This window comes from Schistocerca cancellata, unplaced genomic scaffold, assembly GCF_023864275.1.
Source record: "Schistocerca cancellata isolate TAMUIC-IGC-003103 unplaced genomic scaffold, iqSchCanc2.1 HiC_scaffold_1093, whole genome shotgun sequence".
In the NCBI taxonomy this organism is placed as follows: Eukaryota; Metazoa; Arthropoda; class Insecta; order Orthoptera; family Acrididae; genus Schistocerca; species Schistocerca cancellata.
In genome coordinates, this window is record NW_026047092.1 from 204,889 (window position 1) to 227,456 (window position 22,568).

The window sequence follows — 22,568 nt, forward strand, 5'->3', positions numbered from 1 at the left end:
TGGTCCGTCTCCTGTGAGTCTAGATTTTCGAATCCGCCGCAAAACTGATGGTTAATTGTAACGTTCAGGGCCTCCTAAAGACGACAGAACACTCAAATTGCGTCGCGATTCAGTAAATCGTCCTCCAGCCCACTTGTCTCCAAGGGGATAATGCTGCCTCGGAGACCATATGGTCCGTCCCCTGTAAGTCTAGATTTTCGAATCCGACGCAAAACTGATGGTTAGTTGTAACGTTCAGGGCCTCCTAATGACGATGGAAAACTCAAATTGCATGTGCGATTCAATACATTGTCCTCCAGCCGACTAGTCTCCAAGGGGATATTGCTGCCTCGGGCACCTTATGGTCCGTCTACTGTGAGTCTAGATTTTCGAATCCGACGCTAATATGATGGTTAATTGTAACATTCAGGGCCTCCTAATGACGATGGAACACTCAAATTACGTCGCGATTGAATAATACGTCCTCCAGCCGACTTTTCTCCAAGGGGATATTGCTGCCTCGGGCACCTTATGGTCCGTTTCCTGTGAGTCTAGATTTTCGAATCGGATGCAAAACTGATAGTTAATAGTAACGTTCAGGGCCTCCAAATGACGATGGAGCACTCAAACTGCATTGCGATTCAATACATCGTCCTCCAGCCGACTTGTCTCCAAGGGGTTATTGCTGCCTCAGGCACCTTATAGTCCGTCTCCTGTGAGTCTAGATTTTCGAATCCGACGCAAAAGTGATAGTTAATTGTAACGTTCAGGGCCTCTAATGACGATGGAAAACTCAAATTGCATCGCGATTCAATACATCGTCATCCAGCCGACTTGTCTCCAAGGGGATATTGCTGCCTCGGGCACCTTATGGTCCGTCTACTGTGAGTCTAGATTTTCGAATCCGACGCTAATATGATGGTTAATTGTAACATTCAGGGCCTCCTAATGACGATGGAACACTCAAATTACGTCGCGATTGAATAATACGTCCTCCAGCCGACTTGTCTCCAAGGTGATATTGCTGCCTCGGGCACCTTATTCTCCGTCTCCTGTGAGTCTATATTTTCGAATCGGACGCAAAACTGATGTTAATTGAAACATTCAGGGCCTCCTAATGACGATGGAAATCTCAAATTGCATCGCGAATCAGTACATCGTCCTCCAGCCGACTTGTCTCCAAGGTGATATTGCTGCCTCGGGCACCTTATGATCCGTCTCCTGAGAGTCTAGATTTTCGATTCCAACGCAAAACTGATGATTAATTGTAACGCTCAGGGCCTGCTAATGACGATGGAAAACTCAAATTGCATCGCGATTTAATACATCGTCCTCCAGCCAACTTGTCTCTAAGGGGATCTTGCTGCCTCAGGCATCTTATGGTCCGTCTCCTGTGAGTCTAGATTTTCGAATCCGCCGCAAAACTGATGGTTAATTGTAACGTTCAGGGCCTCCTAAAGACGACAGAACACTCAAATTGCGTCGCGATTCAGTAAATCGTCCTCCAGCCCACTTGTCTCCAAGGGGATAATGCTGCCTCGGAGACCATATGGTCCGTCCCCTGTAAGTCTAGATTTTCGAATCCGACGCAAAACTGATGGTTAGTTGTAACGTTCAGGGCCTCCTAATGACGATGGAAAACTCAAATTGCATGTGCGATTCAATACATTGTCCTCCAGCCGACTAGTCTCCAAGGGGATATTGCTGCCTCGGGCACTTTATGGTCCGTCTCCTGTGAGTCTAGATTTTCGATTCGGATTCAAAACTTATAGTTAATTGTAACGTTCAGGGCCTCCTAATGGCGATGGAAAACTCAAATTGCATCGCGATTCAATACGTCGTCCTTCAGCCGACTTGTCTCCAAGGGGTTATTGCTGCCTCGGGCACCTTATGGTCCGTCTCCTGTGAGTCTAGATTTTCGAATCGGACGCAAAACTGATAGTTAATTGTAACGATCAGGGCCTCCTAATGGCGATGGAAAACACAAATTGCGTCGCAATTCAATACATCGTCCTCCAGCCGACTTGTCTACAAGGGGATATTGCTCCCTTGGGCACCTTATGGTCCGTCTCCTGTGAGTCTAGATTTTCGAATCGGACCCAAAACTGATAGTTACTTGTAACGGTCAGGGCCACCTAATGGCGATGGAAATCTCAAATTGCATCGCGAATCAATACATCGTCCTCTAGCCGACTTGTCTCCAAGGTGATATTGCTGCCTCGGGCACCTTACGATCCGTCTCCTGTGAGTCTAGATTTTCGAATCCGACGCAAAACTGATAGTTAATTGTTACGTTCAGTTCCTCCTAATGACGAGGGACACTCAAATTGCAACGAGATTCAATATATCGTCCTCCAGCCGACTTGTCTCCAAGGGGATATTGCTGCCTGGGGCACCTTATGGTCCGTCTCCTGTGAGTCTAGATTTTCGAATCCGACGCAAAACTGACTGTCAATTGTAACGTTCAGGGTCATCTAATGACGATGGAACACTCACATTCCATCCAGATTCAATACATCGTCTTCCAGCCGAATTGTCTCCAAGGGAATATTGCTGCCTTGTACACCTTATGGTCCGTCTCCTGTGAGTCTAGATTTTCGAATCTGACGCAAAACTGATGGTTAATTGTAATGTTCAAGGCCTCCTAATGACGATGGAACACACAAATTGCGTCGCAATTCAATACATCGTCCTCCAGCCGACTTGTCTGCAAGGGGATATTGCTGCCTTGGCCACCTTATGGTCCGTCTCCTGTGAGTCTGGATTTTCGAATCGGACGCAAAACTGATGGTTAATTGTAACGTTCAGGGCCTCCTAATGACGATGGAGCACGCAAATTGCGTCGCAATTCAATACATCGTCCTGCAGCCGACTTGTCTGCAAGGGGATATTGCTGCCTTGGCCACCTTATGGTCCGTCTCCTGTGAGTCTAGATTTTCGAATCGGACGCAAAACTGATAGTTAATTGTAACGTTCAGGGCCCCCTAATGGAGATGGAAAACTCAAATTGCATCGCGAATCAATACATCGTCCTCCAGCCGACTTGTCTCCAAGTGGATATTGCTGCCTCGGGCACCTTATAATCCGTCTCCTGTGAGTCTAGATTTTCGAATCCGACGCCAAACTGATGTTAATTGTAACATTCAGGGCCTCCTAATGACGATTGAAATCTCAAATTGCATCGCGATTCAATACATCGTGCTCCAGCCGAATTGTCTCCAAGCGGATATTGCTGCCTCGGGCACCTTATGGTCCGTCTCTTGTGAGTCTAGATTTTCGAATCGGACGCAAAAGTGATGGTTAATTGTAACGTTCAGGGTCTCCTAATGACGATGGAACACTCACATTCCGTCCAGATTCAATACATCGTCCTCCAGCCGACTTGTCTCCTAGGGAATATTTCTGCCTCGTACACCTTATGGTCCGTCTCCTGTGCGTCTAGATTTTCGAATCGGTTGCAAAACTGATAGTTAATTGTAACGTTCAGGGCCTCCTAATGGGGATGGAAAACTCAAATTGCATCGCGATTCAATACATCGTCCACCAGCCGACTTGTTTCCAAGGGGATATTGCTGTCTCGGGCACCTTATGGTCCGTCTCCTGTGAGTCAAGATTTTCGAATCCGACGCAAACCTGATGGTTAATTGAAACGTTCAGGGCATCCTAATCACGATGGAACACTCAAATTATGTCGCGATTCAATACATCGTCCTCCAGCCGACTTGTCTACAAGGGGATATTGCTGCCTTGGGCACCTTATGGTCCGTCTCCTGCGAGTCTAGATTTTCGAATCCGACGGAAAACTGATAGTTAATTGAAACGTTCAGGACCTCCTAATGGCGATGAAAATCTCAAATTGCATCGAGAATCAATACATCGTTCCCCAGCCGACTTGTCTCCAAGGGGATATTGCTGCCTCGGGCACTTTATGGTCCGTCTCCTGTGAGTCTAGTTTTTCGAATCTGACGCAAAACTGATGTTAATTGTAACATTCAGGTCCTCCTAATGACGATGGAAATCTCAAATTGCATCGCGATTCAATAGATCGTCCTCAGCCGACTAGTCTCCAAGGGGATTTTGCTGATTCGGGCACTTTATGATCCGTCTCCTGTGAGTGTAGATTTTCGAATCCGACGCAAAACTGATAGTTTAATTGTAACGTTCAGGGCCTCTAATGACGATGGAAATCTCAAATTGCATCGCGATTCAATACATCGTCCTCCAGCCGACTTGTCTCCAAGGGGATATTGCTGCCTCGGGCACCTTATGCTCCGTCTCCTGTGAGTCTAGATTTTCGAATCGGACGCAAAACTGATGTTAATTGTTACGTTCAGGGCCTCCTAATGACGATGAAAATCTCAGATTGCATCGCGAATCAATACATCGTCCTCCAGCCAACTTGTCTCCAAGGGGATATTGCTGCCTCGGGCAGCTTATGCTCCGTCTCCTGTGAGTCTGTATTTTCGAATCGGACGCAAAACTGATGTTAATTGTAACATTCAGGGCCTCCTAATGACGATGGAAATCTCAAATTGCATCGCGATTCAATACAACGGCCTCCAGTTGACTTGTCTGCAAGGGGATATTGCTGCCTCGGGCACCTTATAGTCCGTCTCTTGTGAGTCTAGATTTTCGAATCCGACGCAAAACTGATGGTTAATTGTAACGCTCAGGGCCTCCTAATGACGATGGAACACTAAAATTGCGTCGCGATTCAATACATCGTCCTCCAGCCGACTTGTCTCCAAGGGAATACTGCTGTCTCGGGCACTTTATTGTCGGTCTCCTGTGAGTCTAGATTTTCCAATTGGATGCAAAACTGATAGTTAATTGTAACTTTTAGGGCTTCCTAATCACGATGGAACACTCAAATGGCATCGCGATTCAATACATCGTCCTCCAGCCGACTTGTCTCCAAGGGGTTATTGCTGCCTCGGGCACCTTATGGTCCGTCTCTTGTGAGTCTAGATTTTCGAATCGGACGCAAAACTGATAGGTAATTGTAACGTTCAGGGCCTTCTAATGACGAGGGAACACTCAAATTGCGACGAGATTCAATATATCGTCCTCCAGCCGACTTGTCTCCAAGGGGATATAGCTGCCAGGGGCACCGTATGGTCCGTCTCCTGTGAGTCTTGATTTTCGAATCCGACGCAAAACTGATGGTTAATTGTAACGTTCAGGGCCTCCTAATGACGATGGAACACTCAAATTGCATCGCGATTCAATACATCGTCCTCCAGCCGATTTGTTTCCAAGGGGATATAGCTGCCAGGGGCACCGTATAGTCCGTCTCCTGTGAGTCTTGATTTTCGAATCCGACGCAAAACTGATGGTCAATTGTAACGTTCAGGGCCTCCTAATGACGATTGAACACTCAAATTGCGTCGGATTCAATACATCGTCCTCCAGCCGACTTGTCTACAAGGGGATATTGCTGCCTTGGGCACCTTATGGTCCGTCTCCTGCGAGTCTAGATTTTCGAATCCGACGCAAAACTGATAGCTAATTGTAACGTTCAGGGCCTCCTAATGGCGATGAAAATCTCAAATTGCATCGCGAATCAATACATCGTCCTCCAGCCGACTTGTCTCCAAGGGGATATTGCTGCCTCGGGCACCTTATTGTGCGTCTCCTGTGAGTCTAGTTTTTCGAATCTGACGGAAAACTGATGTTAATTGTAACGTTCAGGGTGTCTAATGAAGATGGGAAACTCAAATTGCATCGCAATTTAATACATCGTCCTCCAGCCGACTTGTCTCCAAGGGGATATTTCTGCCTCAGGCACCTTATGGTCCGTCTCCTGTGAGTCTAGAGTTTCGAATCCGACGCAACACTGATTGTTAATTATAACGTTCAGGGCCTCCTAAAGACGACAGAACACTCAAATTGCGTCGCGATTCAATAAATCGCCCTCCAGCCGACTTGTCTCCAAGGGGATATTGCTGCCTCGGACACCATATGGTCCGTCCCCTGTAAGTCTAGATTTTTGAATCAGACGCAAAACTGATGGTTAATTGTAACGTTCAGGGCCTCGTAATGACGATGGAAAACTCAAATTGCATGTGCGATTCAATACATCGTCCTCCAGCCGACTAGTCTCCAAGGGGATATTGCTGCCTCGGGCACTTCATGGTCCGTCTCCTGTGTGGCTAGATTTTCAAATCCGACGCAAAACTGATGGTTAATTGTAACGTTCAGTGCCTCCTAATGACGATGGAACACTCAAATTGCGTCGCGATTCAATAAATCCTCCTACAGCCAACTTGTCTCCAAGGGGATATTGCCGCCTCAGGCACCTTATGGTCCGTCTCCTGTGAGTCTAGATTTTCAAATCGGACGCAAAACTGATAGTTAATTGTAACGTTCAGGGCCTCATAATGGCGATGGAAAACTCAAGTTGCATCGCTATACAATACATCGTCCTCCAGCCGACTTGTCTCCAAGGGGATATTGCTGCCTCGGGCACCTTATGGTCCGTCTCCTGTGAGTCTAGATTTTGGAATCCGACGCAAAACTGATGTTAATTGTAACATTCAGGGCCTCCTAATGACGATGGAAATCTCAAATTGTATCGCGATTCAATACATCGTCCTCCAGCCGACTTGTCTCCAAGGGGATATTACTGCCTCGGGCACTTTATGGTCCGTCTCCTGTGAGTCCAGATTTTCGAATCCGACGTAAAACTGATGATTGATTGATACGTTCAGGGCCTCCTAATGACGATGGAACACTCAAATTGCGTCGCGATTCAATACATCGTCCTCCAGCCGAATTGTCTACAAGTGGATATTGCTGCCTTGGGCACCTTATGGTCCGTCTCTTGCGAGTCTAGATTTTCGAATCCGACGCAAAACTGATAGTTAATTGTAACTTTCAGGGCCTCCTAATGGCGATGAAAATCTCAAATTGCATCGCGAATCAAGACATCGTCCTCCAGCCGACTTGTCTCCATGGGGATATTGCTGCCTCGGGCACCTTATGGTCCGTCTCCTGTAAGTCTAGTTTTTCGAATCTGACGCAAAACTGATGTTAATTGTAACATTCAGGGCCTCTAAATGACGATGGAAATCTCAAATTGCATCGCGATTCAATACATCGTCCTCCAGACGACTTGTCTCCCAGGGGATATTGCTTCCTCGGGCACCTTATGATCAGTCTCTTGTGAGTCTAGATTTTCGAATCCGACGCAAAACTGATAGTTACTTGTAACGTTCAGGGCCTCTAATGACGATGGAAGACTCAAATTGCATCGCGATTCAATACATCGTGCTCCAGCCGAGTTGTCTCCAAGGTGATATTGCTGCCTCGGGCACCTTATGGTCCGTCTCCTGTGAGTCTAGATTTTCGAATCCGACGCCAAACTGATGTTAATTGTAAGATTCAGGACCTCCTAATGACGATTGAAATCTCAAATTGCATCGCGATTCAATACATCGTCCTCCAGCCGAATTGTCTCCAAGCGGATATTGCTGCCTCGGGCACCTTATGGTCCGTCTCTTGTGAGTCTAGATTTTCGAATCGGACGCAAAAGTGATGGTTAATTGTAACGTTCAGGGCCGCCTAATGACGATGGAACTTTCAAATTGCGTCGCGATTCAATATATCGTCCTCCTGCCGACTTGTGTCCAAGGGGATATTGCTGCCTGGGGCACCTCATGGTCCGTCTCCTGTGAGTTTAGATTTTCGAATACGATGCAAAACTGATGGTTAATTGTAACGTTCAGGGTCTCCTAATGACGATGGAACACTCACATTCCGTCCAGATTCAATACATCGTCCTCCAGCCGACTTGTCTTTTGGGGAATATTTCTGCCTCGTACACCTTATGGTCCGTCTCATGTGAGTCTAGATTTTCGAATCGGTTGCAAAACTGATAGTTAATTGTAACGTTCAGGGCCTCCTAATGGCGATGGAAAACTCAAATTGCATCGCGATTCAATACATCGTCCTCCAGCCGACTTGTTTCCAAGGGGATATTGCTGTCTCGGGCACCTTATGGTCCGTCTCCTGTGAGTCAAGATTGTCGAATCCGACGCAAAACTGATGGTTAATTGAAACGTTCAGGGCCTCCTAATGACGATGGAACACTCAAATTATGTCGCGATTCAATACATCGTCCTCCAGCCGACTTGTCTACAAGGGGATATTGCTGCCTTGGGCACCTTATGGTCCGTCTCCTGCAAGTCTAGATTTTCGAATCCGAAGCAAAACTGATAGTTAATTGTAACGTTCAGGGCCTTCTAATGGCGATGAAAATCTCAAATTGCATCGAGAATCAATACATCGTCCCCCAGCCGACTAGTCTCCAAGGGGATATTGCTGCCTCGGGCACTTTATGGTCCGTCTCCTGTGAGTCTAGTTTTTCGAATCTGACGCAAAACTGATGTTAATTGTAACATTCAGGGCCTCCTAATGACGATGGAAATCTCAAATTGCATCGCGATTGAATAGATCGTCCTCAGCCGACTTGTCTCCAAGGGGATATTGCTGCCTCGGGCACCTTATGATCCGTCTCCTGTGAGTCTAGATTTTCGAATCCGACGCAAAACTGATGGTTAATTGAAACGTTCAGGGCCTCCTAATGACGATGGAACACTAAAATTGCGTCGCGATTCAATACATCGTTCTCCAGCCGACTTGTCTCCAAGGGGATACTGCTGTCTCGGGCACTTTATGGTCGGTCTCTTGTGAGTCTAGATTTTCGAATTGGATGCAAAACTGATAGTTAATTGTAAATTTCAGGGTTTCCTAATCACGATGGAACACTCAAATGGCATCGCGGTTCAATACATCGTCCTCCAGCCGACTTGTCTCCAAGGGGATATTGCTGCCTCGGGAACCTTATGCTCCGTCTCCTGTGAGTCTAGATTTTCGAATCGCACGCAAAACTGATGTTAATTGTTACGTTCAGGGCCTCCTAATGACGATGAAAATCTCAGATTGCATCGCGAATCAATACATCGTCCTCCAGCCAACTTGTCTCCAAGAGGATATTGCTGCCTCGGGCACCTTATGCTCCGTCTCCTATGAGTCTGTATTTTCGAATCGGACGCAAAACTGATGTTAATTGTAACATTCAGGGCCTCCTAATGACGATGGAAATCTCAAATTGCATCGCGATTCAATACAACGTCCTCCAGCCGACTTGTCTCCAAGGGGATATTGCTGCCTCGGGCACCTTATGGTCCGTCTCTTGTGAGTCTAGATTTTCGAATTGGACGCAAAACTGATAGGTAATTGTAACGTTCTGGGCCTTCTAATGACGAGGGAACACTCAAATTGCGACGAGATTCAATATATCGTCCTCCAGCCGACTTGTCTCCAATTGGATATAGCTGCCAGGGGCACCGTATGGTCCGTCTCCTGTGAGTCTTGATTTTCGAATCCGACGCAAAACTGATGGTTAATTGTAACGTTCAGGGCCTCCTAATGACGATGGAACACTCAAATTGCATCGCGATTCAATACATCGTCCTCCAGCCGATTTGTCTCCAAGGGGATATATCTGCCAGGGGCACCGTATGGTCCGTCTCCTGTGAGTCTTGATTTTCGAATCCGACGTAAAACTGATGGTTAATTGTAACGTTCAGGGCCTCCTAATGACGATGGAACACTCAAATTGCGTCGCGATTCAATACATCGTCCTCCAGCCGACTTGTCTACAAGGGGATATTGCTGCTTGGGAACCTTATGGTCCGTCTCCTGCGAGTCTAGATTTTCGAATCCGACGCAAAACTGATAGCTAATTGTAACGTTCAGGGTCTCCTAATGGCGATGAAAATCTCAAATTGCATCGCGAATCAATACATCGTCCTCCAGCCGACTTGTCTCCAAGGGGATATTGCTGCCTCGGGCACCTTATTGTCCGTCTCCTGTGAGTCTAGTTTTTCGTATCTGACGCAAAACTGATGTTAATTGTAACGTTCAGGGCATCTAATGAAGATGGAAAACTCAAATTGCATCGCAATTTAATACATCGTCCTCCAGCCGACTTGTCTCCAAGGGGATATTTCTGCCTCAGGCACCTTATGACACGTCACCTGTGAGTCTAGATTTTCGAATCCGACGCAAAACTGATGGTTAATTGTAACGTTCAGGGCCTCCTAAAGACGACAGAACACTCAAATTGCGTCGCGATTCAATAAATCGTCCTCCAGCCGACTTGTCTCCAAGGGGATATTGCTGCCTCGGACACCATATGGTCCGTCCCCTGTTAGTCTAGATTTTTGAATCTGACGCAAAACTGATGGTTAATTGTAACGTTCAGGGCCTCCTAATGACGATGGAAAACTCAAATTGCATGTGCGATTCAATACATCGTCCTCCAGCCGACTAGTCTCCAAGGGGATATTGCTGCCTCGGGCACTTGATGGTCCGTCTCCTGTGTGGCTAGATTTTCAAATCCGACGCAAAACTGATGGTCAATTGTAACGTTCAGTGCCTCCTAATGACGATGGAACACTCAAATTGCGTCGCGATTCAATAAATCCTCCTACAACCAACTAGTCTCCAAGGGGATATTGCTGCCTGGGGCACCTTATGGTCCGTCTCCTGTGAGTCTAGATTTTCGAATCCGACGCAAAACTGACTGTCAATTGTAACGTTCAGGGTCATCTAATGACGATGGAACACTCACATTCCATCCAGATTCAATACATCGTCTTCCAGCCGAATTGTCTCCAAGGGAATATTGCTGCCTTGTACACCTTATGGTCCGTCTCCTGTGAGTCTAGATTTTCGAATCTGACGCAAAACTGATGGTTAATTGTAATGTTCAAGGCCTCCTAATGACGATGGAACACACAAATTGCGTCGCAATTCAATACATCGTCCTCCAGCCGACTTGTCTGCAAGGGGATATTGCTGCCTTGGCCACCTTATGGTCCGTCTCCTGTGAGTCTGGATTTTCGAATCGGACGCAAAACTGATGGTTAATTGTAACGTTCAGGGCCTCCTAATGACGATGGAGCACGCAAATTGCGTCGCAATTCAATACATCGTCCTGCAGCCGAGGGGATATTGCTGCCTTGGCCACCTTATGGTCCGTCTCCTGTGAGTCTAGATTTTCGAATCGGACGCAAAACTGATAGTTAATTGTAACGTTCAGGGCCCCCTAATGGAGATGGAAAACTCAAATTGCATCGCGAATCAATACATCGTCCTCCAGCCGACTTGTCTCCAAGTGGATATTGCTGCCTCGGGCACCTTATAATCCGTCTCCTGTGAGTCTAGATTTTCGAATCCGACGCCAAACTGATGTTAATTGTAACATTCAGGGCCTCCTAATGACGATTGAAATCTCAAATTGCATCGCGATTCAATACATCGTGCTCCAGCCGAATTGTCTCCAAGCGGATATTGCTGCCTCGGGCACCTTATGGTCCGTCTCTTGTGAGTCTAGATTTTCGAATCGGACGCAAAAGTGATGGTTAATTGGAACGTTCAGGGTCTCCTAATGACGATGGAACACTCACATTCCGTCCAGATTCAATACATCGTCCTCCAGCCGACTTGTCTCCTAGGGAATATTTCTGCCTCGTACACCTTATGGTCCGTCTCCTGTGCGTCTAGATTTTCGAATCGGTTGCAAAACTGATAGTTAATTGTAACGTTCAGGGCCTCCTAATGGGGATGGAAAACTCAAATTGCATCGCGATTCAATACATCGTCCACCAGCCGACTTGTTTCCAAGGGGATATTGCTGTCTCGGGCACCTTATGGTCCGTCTCCTGTGAGTCAAGATTTTCGAATCCGACGCAAACCTGATGGTTAATTGAAACGTTCAGGGCATCCTAATCACGATGGAACACTCAAATTATGTCGCGATTCAATACATCGTCCTCCAGCCGACTTGTCTACAAGGGGATATTGCTGCCTTGGGCACCTTATGGTCCGTCTCCTGCGAGTCTAGATTTTCGAATCCGACGGAAAACTGATAGTTAATTGTAACGTTCAGGACCTCCTAATGGCGATGAAAATCTCAAATTGCATCGAGAATCAATACATCGTTCCCCAGCCGACTTGTCTCCAAGGGGATATTGCTGCCTCGGTCACTTTATGGTCCGTCTCCTGTGAGTCTAGTTTTTCGAATCTGACGCAAAACTGATGTTAATTGTAACATTCAGGTCCTCCTAATGACGATGGAAATCTCAAATTGCATCGCGATTCAATAGATCGTCCTCAGCCGACTAGTCTCCAAGGGGATTTTGCTGATTCGGGCACCTTATGATCCGTCTCCTGTGAGTGTAGATTTTCGAATCCGACGCAAAACTGATAGTTTAATTGTAACGTTCAGGGCCTCTAATGACGATGGAAATCTCAAATTGCATCGCGATTCAATACATCGTCCTCCAGCCGACTTGTCTCCAAGGGGATATTGCTGCCTCGGGCACCTTATGCTCCGTCTCCTGTGAGTCTAGATTTTCGAATCGGACGCAAAACTGATGTTAATTGTTACGTTCAGGGCCTCCTAATGACGATGAAAATCTCAGATTGCATCGCGAATCAATACATCGTCCTCCAGCCAACTTGTCTCCAAGGGGATATTGCTGCCTCGGGCAGCTTATGCTCCGTCTCCTGTGAGTCTGTATTTTCGAATCGGACGCAAAACTGATGTTAATTGTAACAATCAGGGCCTCCTAATGACGATGGAAATCTCAAATTGCATCGCGATTCAATACAACGGCCTCCAGTTGACTTGTCTGCAAGGGGATATTGCTGCCTCGGGCACCTTATAGTCCGTCTCTTGTGAGTCTAGATTTTCGAATCCGACGCAAAACTGATGGTTAATTGTAACGCTCAGGGCCTCCTAATGACGATGGAACACTAAAATTGCGTCGCGATTCAATACATCGTCCTCCAGCCGACTTGTCTCCAAGGGAATACTGCTGTCTCGGGCACTTTATTGTCGGTCTCCTGTGAGTCTAGATTTTCCAATTGGATGCAAAACTGATAGTTAATTGTAACTTTTAGGGCTTCCTAATCACGATGGAACACTCAAATGGCATCGCGATTCAATACATCGTCCTCCAGCCGACTTGTCTCCAAGGGGTTATTGCTGCCTCGGGCACCTTATGGTCCGTCTCTTGTGAGTCTAGATTTTCGAATCGGACGCAAAACTGATAGGTAATTGTAACGTTCAGGGCCTTCTAATGACGAGGGAACACTCAAATTGCGACGAGATTCAATATATCGTCCTCCAGCCGACTTGTCTCCAAGGGGATATAGCTGCCAGGGGCACCGTATGGTCCGTCTCCTGTGAGTCTTGATTTTCGAATCCGACGCAAAACTGATGGTTAATTGTAACGTTCAGGGCCTCCTAATGACGATGGAACACTCAAATTGCATCGCGATTCAATACATCGTCCTCCAGCCGATTTGTTTCCAAGGGGATATAGCTGCCAGGGGCACCGTATAGTCCGTCTCCTGTGAGTCTTGATTTTCGAATCCGACGCAAAACTGATGGTCAATTGTAACGTTCAGGGCCTCCTAATGACGATTGAACACTCAAATTGCGTCGGATTCAATACATCGTCCTCCAGCCGACTTGTCTACAAGGGGATATTGCTGCCTTGGGCACCTTATGGTCCGTCTCCTGCGAGTCTAGATTTTCGAATCCGACGCAAAACTGATAGCTAATTGTAACGTTCAGGGCCTCCTAATGGCGATGAAAATCTCAAATTGCATCGCGAATCAATACATCGTCCTCCAGCCGACTTGTCTCCAAGGGGATATTGCTGCCTCGGGCACCTTATTGTGCGTCTCCTGTGAGTCTAGTTTTTCGAATCTGACGGAAAACTGATGTTAATTGTAACGTTCAGGGTGTCTAATGAAGATGGGAAACTCAAATTGCATCGCAATTTAATACATCGTCCTCCAGCCGACTTGTCTCCAAGGGGATATTTCTGCCTCAGGCACCTTATGGTCCGTCTCCTGTGAGTCTAGAGTTTCGAATCCGACGCAACACTGATTGTTAATTATAACGTTCAGGGCCTCCTAAAGACGACAGAACACTCAAATTGCGTCGCGATTCAATAAATCGCCCTCCAGCCGACTTGTCTCCAAGGGGATATTGCTGCCTCGGACACCATATGGTCCGTCCCCTGTAAGTCTAGATTTTTGAATCAGACGCAAAACTGATGGTTAATTGTAACGTTCAGGGCCTCGTAATGACGATGGAAAACTCAAATTGCATGTGCGATTCAATACATCGTCCTCCAGCCGACTAGTCTCCAAGGGGATATTGCTGCCTCGGGCACTTCATGGTCCGTCTCCTGTGTGGCTAGATTTTAAAATCCGACGCAAAACTGATGGTTAATTGTAACGTTCAGTGCCTCCTAATGACGATGGAACACTCAAATTGCGTCGCGATTCAATAAATCCTCCTACAGCCAACTTGTCTCCAAGGGGATATTGCCGCCTCAGGCACCTTATGGTCCGTCTCCTGTGAGTCTAGATTTTCAAATCGGACGCAAAACTGATAGTTAATTGTAACGTTCAGGGCCTCATAATGGCGATGGAAAACTCAAGTTGCATCGCTATACAATACATCGTCCTCCAGCCAACTTGTCTCCAAGGGGATATTGCTGCCTCGGGCACCATATGGTCCGTCTCCTGTGAGTCTAGATTTTGGAATCCGACGCAAAACTGATGTTAATTGTAACATTCAGGGCCTCCTAATGACGATGGAAATCTCAAATTGTATCGCGATTCAATACATCGTCCTCCAGCCGACTTGTCTCCAAGGGGATATTACTGCCTCGGGCACTTTATGGTCCGTCTCCTGTGAGTCCAGATTTTCGAATCCGACGTAAAACTGATGATTGATTGATACGTTCAGGGCCTCCTAATGACGATGGAACACTCAAATTGCGTCGCGATTCAATACATCGTCCTCCAGCCGAATTGTCTACAAGTGGATATTGCTGCCTTGGGCACCTTATGGTCCGTCTCTTGCGAGTCTAGATTTTCGAATCCGACGCAAAACTGATAGTTAATTGTAACTTTCAGGGCCTCCTAATGGCGATGAAAATCTCAAATTGCATCGCGAATCAAGACATCGTCCTCCAGCCGACTTGTCTCCATGGGGATATTGCTGCCTCGGGCACCTTATGGTCCGTCTCCTGTAAGTCTAGTTTTTCGAATCTGACGCAAAACTGATGTTAATTGTAACATTCAGGGCCTCTAAATGACGATGGAAATCTCAAATTGCATCGCGATTCAATACATCGTCCTCCAGACGACTTGTCTCCCAGGGGATATTGCTTCCTCGGGCACCTTATGATCAGTCTCTTGTGAGTCTAGATTTTCGAATCCGACGCAAAACTGATAGTTACTTGTAACGTTCAGGGCCTCTAATGACGATGGAAGACTCAAATTGCATCGCGATTCAATACATCGTGCTCCAGCCGAGTTGTCTCCAAGGTGATATTGCTGCCTCGGGCACCTTATGGTCCGTCTCCTGTGAGTCTAGATTTTCGAATCCGACGCCAAACTGATGTTAATTGTAAGATTCAGGACCTCCTAATGACGATTGAAATCTCAAATTGCATCGCGATTCAATACATCGTCCTCCAGCCGAATTGTCTCCAAGCGGATATTGCTGCCTCGGGCACCTTATGGTCCGTCTCTTGGGAGTCTAGATTTTCGAATCGGACGCAAAAGTGATGGTTAATTGTAACGTTCAGGGCCGCCTAATGACGATGGAACTTTCAAATTGCGTCGCGATTCAATATATCGTCCTCCTGCCGACTTGTGTCCAAGGGGATATTGCTGCCTGGGGCACCTCATGGTCCGTCTCCTGTGAGTTTAGATTTTCGAATACGATGCAAAACTGATGGTTAATTGTAACGTTCAGGGTCTCCTAATGACGATGGAACACTCACATTCCGTCCAGATTCAATACATCGTCCTCCAGCCGACTTGTCTTTTGGGGAATATTTCTGCCTCGTACACCTTATGGTCCGTCTCATGTGAGTCTAGATTTTCGAATCGGTTGCAAAACTGATAGTTAATTGTAACGTTCAGGGCCTCCTAATGGCGATGGAAAACTCAAATTGCATCGCGATTCAATACATCGTCCTCCAGCCGACTTGTTTCCAAGGGGATATTGCTGTCTCGGGCACCTTATGGTCCGTCTCCTGTGAGTCAAGATTGTCGAATCCGACGCAAAACTGATGGTTAATTGAAACGTTCAGGGCCTCCTAATGACGATGGAACACTCAAATTATGTCGCGATTCAATACATCGTCCTCCAGCCGACTTGTCTACAAGGGGATATTGCTGCCTTGGGCACCTTATGGTCCGTCTCCTGCAAGTCTAGATTTTCGAATCCGACGCAAAACTGATAGTTAATTGTAACGTTCAGGGCCTTCTAATGGCGATGAAAATCTCAAATTGCATCGAGAATCAATACATCGTCCCCCAGCCGACTAGTCTCCAAGGGGATATTGCTGCCTCGGGCACTTTATGGTCCGTCTCCTGTGAGTCTAGTTTTTCGAATCTGACGCAAAACTGATGTTAATTGTAACATTCAGGGCCTCCTAATGACGATGGAAATCTCAAATTGCATCGCGATTGAATAGATCGTCCTCAGCCGACTTGTCTCCAAGGGGATATTGCTGCCTCGGGCACCTTATGATCCGTCTCCTGTGAGTCTAGATTTTCGAATCCGACGCAAAACTGATGGTTAATTGAAACGTTCAGGGCCTCCTAATGACGATGGAACACTAAAATTGCGTCGCGATTCAATACATCGTTCTCCAGCCGACTTGTCTCCAAAAGGATACTGCTGTCTCGGGCACTTTATGGTCGGTCTCTTGTGAGTCTAGATTTTCGAATTGGATGCAAAACTGATAGTTAATTGTAAATTTCAGGGTTTCCTAATCACGATGGAACACTCAAATGGCATCGCGGTTCAATACATCGTCCTCCAGCCGACTTGTCTCCAAGGGGATATTGCTGCCTCGGGAACCTTATGCTCCGTCTCCTGTGAGTCTAGATTTTCGAATCGCACGCAAAACTGATGTTAATTGTTACGTTCAGGGCCTCCTAATGACGATGAAAATCTCAGATTGCGTCGCGAATCAATACATCGTCCTCCAGCCAACTTGTCTCCAAGAGGATATTGCTGCCTCGGGCACCTTATGCTCCGTCTCCTATGAGTCTGTATTTTCGAATCGGACGCAAAACTGATGTTAATTGTAACATTCAGGGCCTCCTAATGACGATGGAAATCTCAAATTGCATCGCGATTCAATACAACGTCCTCCAGCCGACTTGTCTCCAAGGGGATATTGCTGCCTCGGGCACCTTATGGTCCGTCTCTTGTGAGTCTAGATTTTCGAATTGGACGCAAAACTGATAGGTAATTGTAACGTTCAGGGCCTTCTAATGACGAGGGAACACTCAAATTGCGACGAGATTCAATATATCGTCCTCCAGCCGACTTGTCTCCAATTGGATATAGCTGCCAGGGGCACCGTATGGTCCGTCTCCTGTGAGTCTTGATTTTCGAATCCGACGCAAAACTGATGGTTAATTGTAACGTTCAGGGCCTCCTAATGACGATGGAACACTCAAATTGCATCGCGATTCAATACATCGTCCTCCAGCCGATTTGTCTCCAAGGGGATATATCTGCCAGGGGCACCGTATGGTCCGTCTCCTGTGAGTCTTGATTTTCGAATCCGACGTAAAACTGATGGTTAATTGTAACGTTCAGGGCCTCCTAATGACGATGGAACACTCAAATTGCGTCGCGATTCAATACATCGTCCTCCAGCCGACTTGTCTACAAGGGGATATTGCTGCTTGGGAACCTTATGGTCCGTCTCCTGAGAGTCTAGATTTTCGAATCCGACGCAAAACTGATAGCTAATTGTAACGTTCAGGGTCTCCTAATGGCGATGAAAATCTCAAATTGCATCGCGAATCAATACATCGTCCTCCAGCCGACTTGTCTCCAAGGGGATATTGCTGCCTCGGGCACCTTATTGTCCGTCTCCTGTGAGTCTAGTTTTTCGTATCTGACGCAAAACTGATGTTAATTGTAACGTTCAGGGCATCTAATGAAGATGGAAAACTCAAATTGCATCGCAATTTAATACATCGTCCTCCAGCCGACTTGTCTCCAAGGGGATATTTCTGCCTCAGGCACCTTATGACACGTCACCTGTGAGTCTAGATTTTCGAATCCGACGCAAAACTGATGGTTAATTGTAACGTTCAGGGCCTCCTAAAGACGACAGAACACTCAAATTGCGTCGCGATTCAATAAATCGTCCTCCAGCCGACTTGTCTCCAAGGGGATATTGCTGCCTCGGACACCATATGGTCCGTCCCCTGTTAGTCTAGATTTTTGAATCTGACGCAAAACTGATGGTTAATTGTAACGTTCAGGGCCTCGTAATGACGATGGAAAACTCAAATTGCATGTGCGATTCAATACATCGTCCTCCAGCCGACTAGTCTCCAAGGGGATATTGCTGCCTCGGGCACTTGATGGTCCGTCTCCTGTGTGGCTAGATTTTCAAATCCGACGCAAAACTGATGGTCAATTGTAACGTTCAGTGCCTCCTAATGACGATGGAACACTCAAATTGCGTCGCGATTCAATAAATCCTCCTACAACCAACTTGTCTCCAAGGGGATATTGCTGCCTGGGGCACCTTATGGTCCGTCTCCTGTGAGTCTAGATTTTCGAATCCGACGCAAAACTGACTGTCAATTGTAACGTTCAGGGTCATCTAATGACGATGGAACACTCACATTCCATCCAGATTCAATACATCGTCTTCCAGCCGAATTGTCTCCAAGGGAATATTGCTGCCTTGTACACCTTATGGTCCGTCTCCTGTGAGTCTAGATTTTCGAATCTGACGCAAAACTGATGGTTAATTGTAATGTTCAAGGCCTCCTAATGACGATGGAACACACAAATTGCGTCGCAATTCAATACATCGTCCTCCAGCCGACTTGTCTGCAAGGGGATATTGCTGCCTTGGCCACCTTATGGTCCGTCTCCTGTGAGTCTGGATTTTCGAATCGGACGCAAAACTGATGGTTAATTGTAACGTTCAGGGCCTCCTAATGACGATGGAGCACGCAAATTGCGTCGCAATTCAATACATCGTCCTGCAGCCGACTTGTCTGCAAGGGGATATTGCTGCCTTGGCCACCTTATGGTCCGTCTCCTGTGAGTCTAGATTTTCGGATCGGACGCAAAACTGATAGTTAATTGTAACGTTCAGGGCCCCCTAATGGAGATGGAAAACTCAAATTGCATCGCGAATCAATACATCGTCCTCCAGCCGACTTGTCTCCAAGTGGATATTGCTGCCTCGGGCACCTTATAATCCGTCTCCTGTGAGTCTAGATTTTCGAATCCGACGCCAAACTGATGTTAATTGTAACATTCAGGGCCTCCTAATGACGATTGAAATCTCAAATTGCATCGCGATTCAATACATCGTGCTCCAGCCGAATTGTCTCCAAGCGGATATTGCTGCCTCGGGCACCTTATGGTCCGTCTCTTGTGAGTCTAGATTTTCGAATCGGACGCAAAAGTGATGGTTAATTGGAACGTTCAGGGTCTCCTAATGACGATGGAACACTCACATTCCGTCCAGATTCAATACATCGTCCTCCAGCCGACTTGTCTCCTAGGGAATATTTCTGCCTCGTACACCTTATGGTCCGTCTCCTGTGCGTCTAGATTTTCGAATCGGTTGCAAAACTGATAGTTAATTGTAACGTTCAGGGCCTCCTAATGGGGATGGAAAACTCAAATTGCATCGCGATTCAATACATCGTCCACCAGCCGACTTGTTACCAAGGGGATATTGCTGTCTCGGGCACCTTATGGTCCGTCTCCTGTGAGTCAAGATTTTCGAATCCGACGCAAACCTGATGGTTAATTGAAACGTTCAGGGCATCCTAATCACGATGGAACACTCAAATTATGTCGCGATTCAATACATCGTCCTCCAGCCGACTTGTCTACAAGGGGATATTGCTGCCTTGGGCACCATATGGTCCGTCTCCTGCGAGTCTAGATTTTCGAATCCGACGGAAAACTGATAGTTAATTGTAACGTTCAGGACCTCCTAATGGCGATGAAAATCTCAAATTGCATCGAGAATCAATACATCGTTCCCCAGCCGACTTGTCTCCAAGGGGATATTGCTGCCTCGGGCACTTTATGGTCCGTCTCCTGTGAGTCTAGTTTTTCGAATCTGACGCAAAACTGATGTTAATTGTAACATTCAGGTCCTCCTAATGACGATGGAAATCTCAAATTGCATCGCGATTCAATAGATCGTCCTCAGCCGACTAGTCTCCAAGGGGATTTTGCTGATTCGGGCACCTTATGATCCGTCTCCTGTGAGTGTAGATTTTCGAATCCGACGAAAAACTGATAGTTTAATTGTAACGTTCAGGGCCTCTAATGACGATGGAAATCTCAAATTGCATCGCGATTCAATACATCGTCCTCCAGCCGACTTGTCTCCAAGGGGATATTGCTGCCTCGGGCACCTTATGCTCCGTCTCCTGTGAGTGTAGATTTTCGAATCGGACGCAAAACTGATGTTAATTGTTACGTTCAGGGCCTCCTAATGACGATGAAAATCTCAGATTGCATCGCGAATCAATACATCGTCCTCCAGCCAACTTGTCTCCAAGGGGATATTGCTGCCTCGGGCAGCTTATGCTCCGTCTCCTGTGAGTCTGTATTTTCGAATCGGACGCAAAACTGATGTTAATTGTAACATTCAGGGCCTCCTAATGACGATGGAAATCTCAAATTGCATCGCGATTCAATACAACGGCCTCCAGTTGACTTGTCTGCAAGGGGATATTGCTGCCTCGGGCACCTTATAGTCCGTCTCTTGTGAGTCTAGATTTTCGAATCCGACGCAAAACTGATGGTTAATTGTAACGCTCAGGGCCTCCTAATGACGATGGAACACTAAAATTGCGTGGCGATTCAATACATCGTCCTCCAGCCGACTTGTCTCCAAGGGAATACTGCTGTCTCGGGCACTTTATTGTCGGTCTCCTGTGAGTCTAGATTTTCCAATTGGATGCAAAACTGATAGTTAATTGTAACTTTTAGGGCTTCCTAATCACGATGGAACACTCAAATGGCATCGCGATTCAATACATCGTCCTCCAGCCGACTTGTCTCCAAGGGGTTATTGCTGCCTCGGGCACCTTATGGTCCGTCTCTTGTGAGTCTAGATTTTCGAATCGGACGCAAAACTGATAGGTAATTGTAACGTTCAGGGCCTTCTAATGACGAGGGAACACTCAAATTGCGACGAGATTCAATATATCGTCCTCCAGCCGACTTGTCTCCAAGGGGATATAGCTGCCAGGGGCACCGTATGGTCCGTCTCCTGTGAGTCTTGATTTTCGAATCCGACGCAAAACTGATGGTTAATTGTAACGTTCAGGGCCTCCTAATGACGATGGAACACTCAAATTGCATCGCGATTCAATACATCGTCCTCCAGCCGATTTGTTTCCAAGGGGATATAGCTGCCAGGGGCACCGTATAGTCCGTCTCCTGTGAGTCTTGATTTTCGAATCCGACGCAAAACTGATGGTCAATTGTAACGTTCAGGGCCTCCTAATGACGATTGAACACTCAAATTGCGTCGGATTCAATACATCGTCCTCCAGCCGACTTGTCTACAAGGGGATATTGCTGCCTTGGGCACCTTATGGTCCGTCTCCTGCGAGTCTAGATTTTCGAATCCGACGCAAAACTGATAGCTAATTGTAACGTTCAGGGCCTCCTAATGGCGATGAAAATCTCAAATTGCATCGCGAATCAATACATCGTCCTCCAGCCGACTTGTCTCCAAGGGGATATTGCTGCCTCGGGCACCTTATTGTGCGTCTCCTGTGAGTCTAGTTTTTCGAATCTGACGGAAAACTGATGTTAATTGTAACGTTCAGGGTGTCTAATGAAGATGGGAAACTCAAATTGCATCGCAATTTAATACATCGTCCTCCAGCCGACTTGTCTCCAAGGGGATATTTCTGCCTCAGGCACCTTATGGTCCGTCTCCTGTGAGTCTAGAGTTTCGAATCCGACGCAACACTGATTGTTAATTATAACGTTCAGGGCCTCCTAAAGACGACAGAACACTCAAATTGCGTCGCGATTCAATAAATCGCCCTCCAGCCGACTTGTCTCCAAGGGGATATTGCTGCCTCGGACACCATATGGTCCGTCCCCTGTAAGTCTAGATTTTTGAATCTGACGCAAAACTGATGGTTAATTGTAACGTTCAGGGCCTCGTAATGACGATGGAAAACTCAAATTGCATGTGCGATTCAATACATCGTCCTCCAGCCGACTAGTCTCCAAGGGGATATTGCTGCCTCGGGCACTTCATGGTCCGTCTCCTGTGTGGCTAGATTTTCAAATCCGACGCAAAACTGATGGTTAATTGTAACGTTCAGTGCCTCCTAATGACGATGGAACACTCAAATTGCGTCGCGATTCAATAAATCCTCCTACAGCCAACTTGTCTCCAAGGGGATATTGCCGCCTCAGGCACCTTATGGTCCGTCTC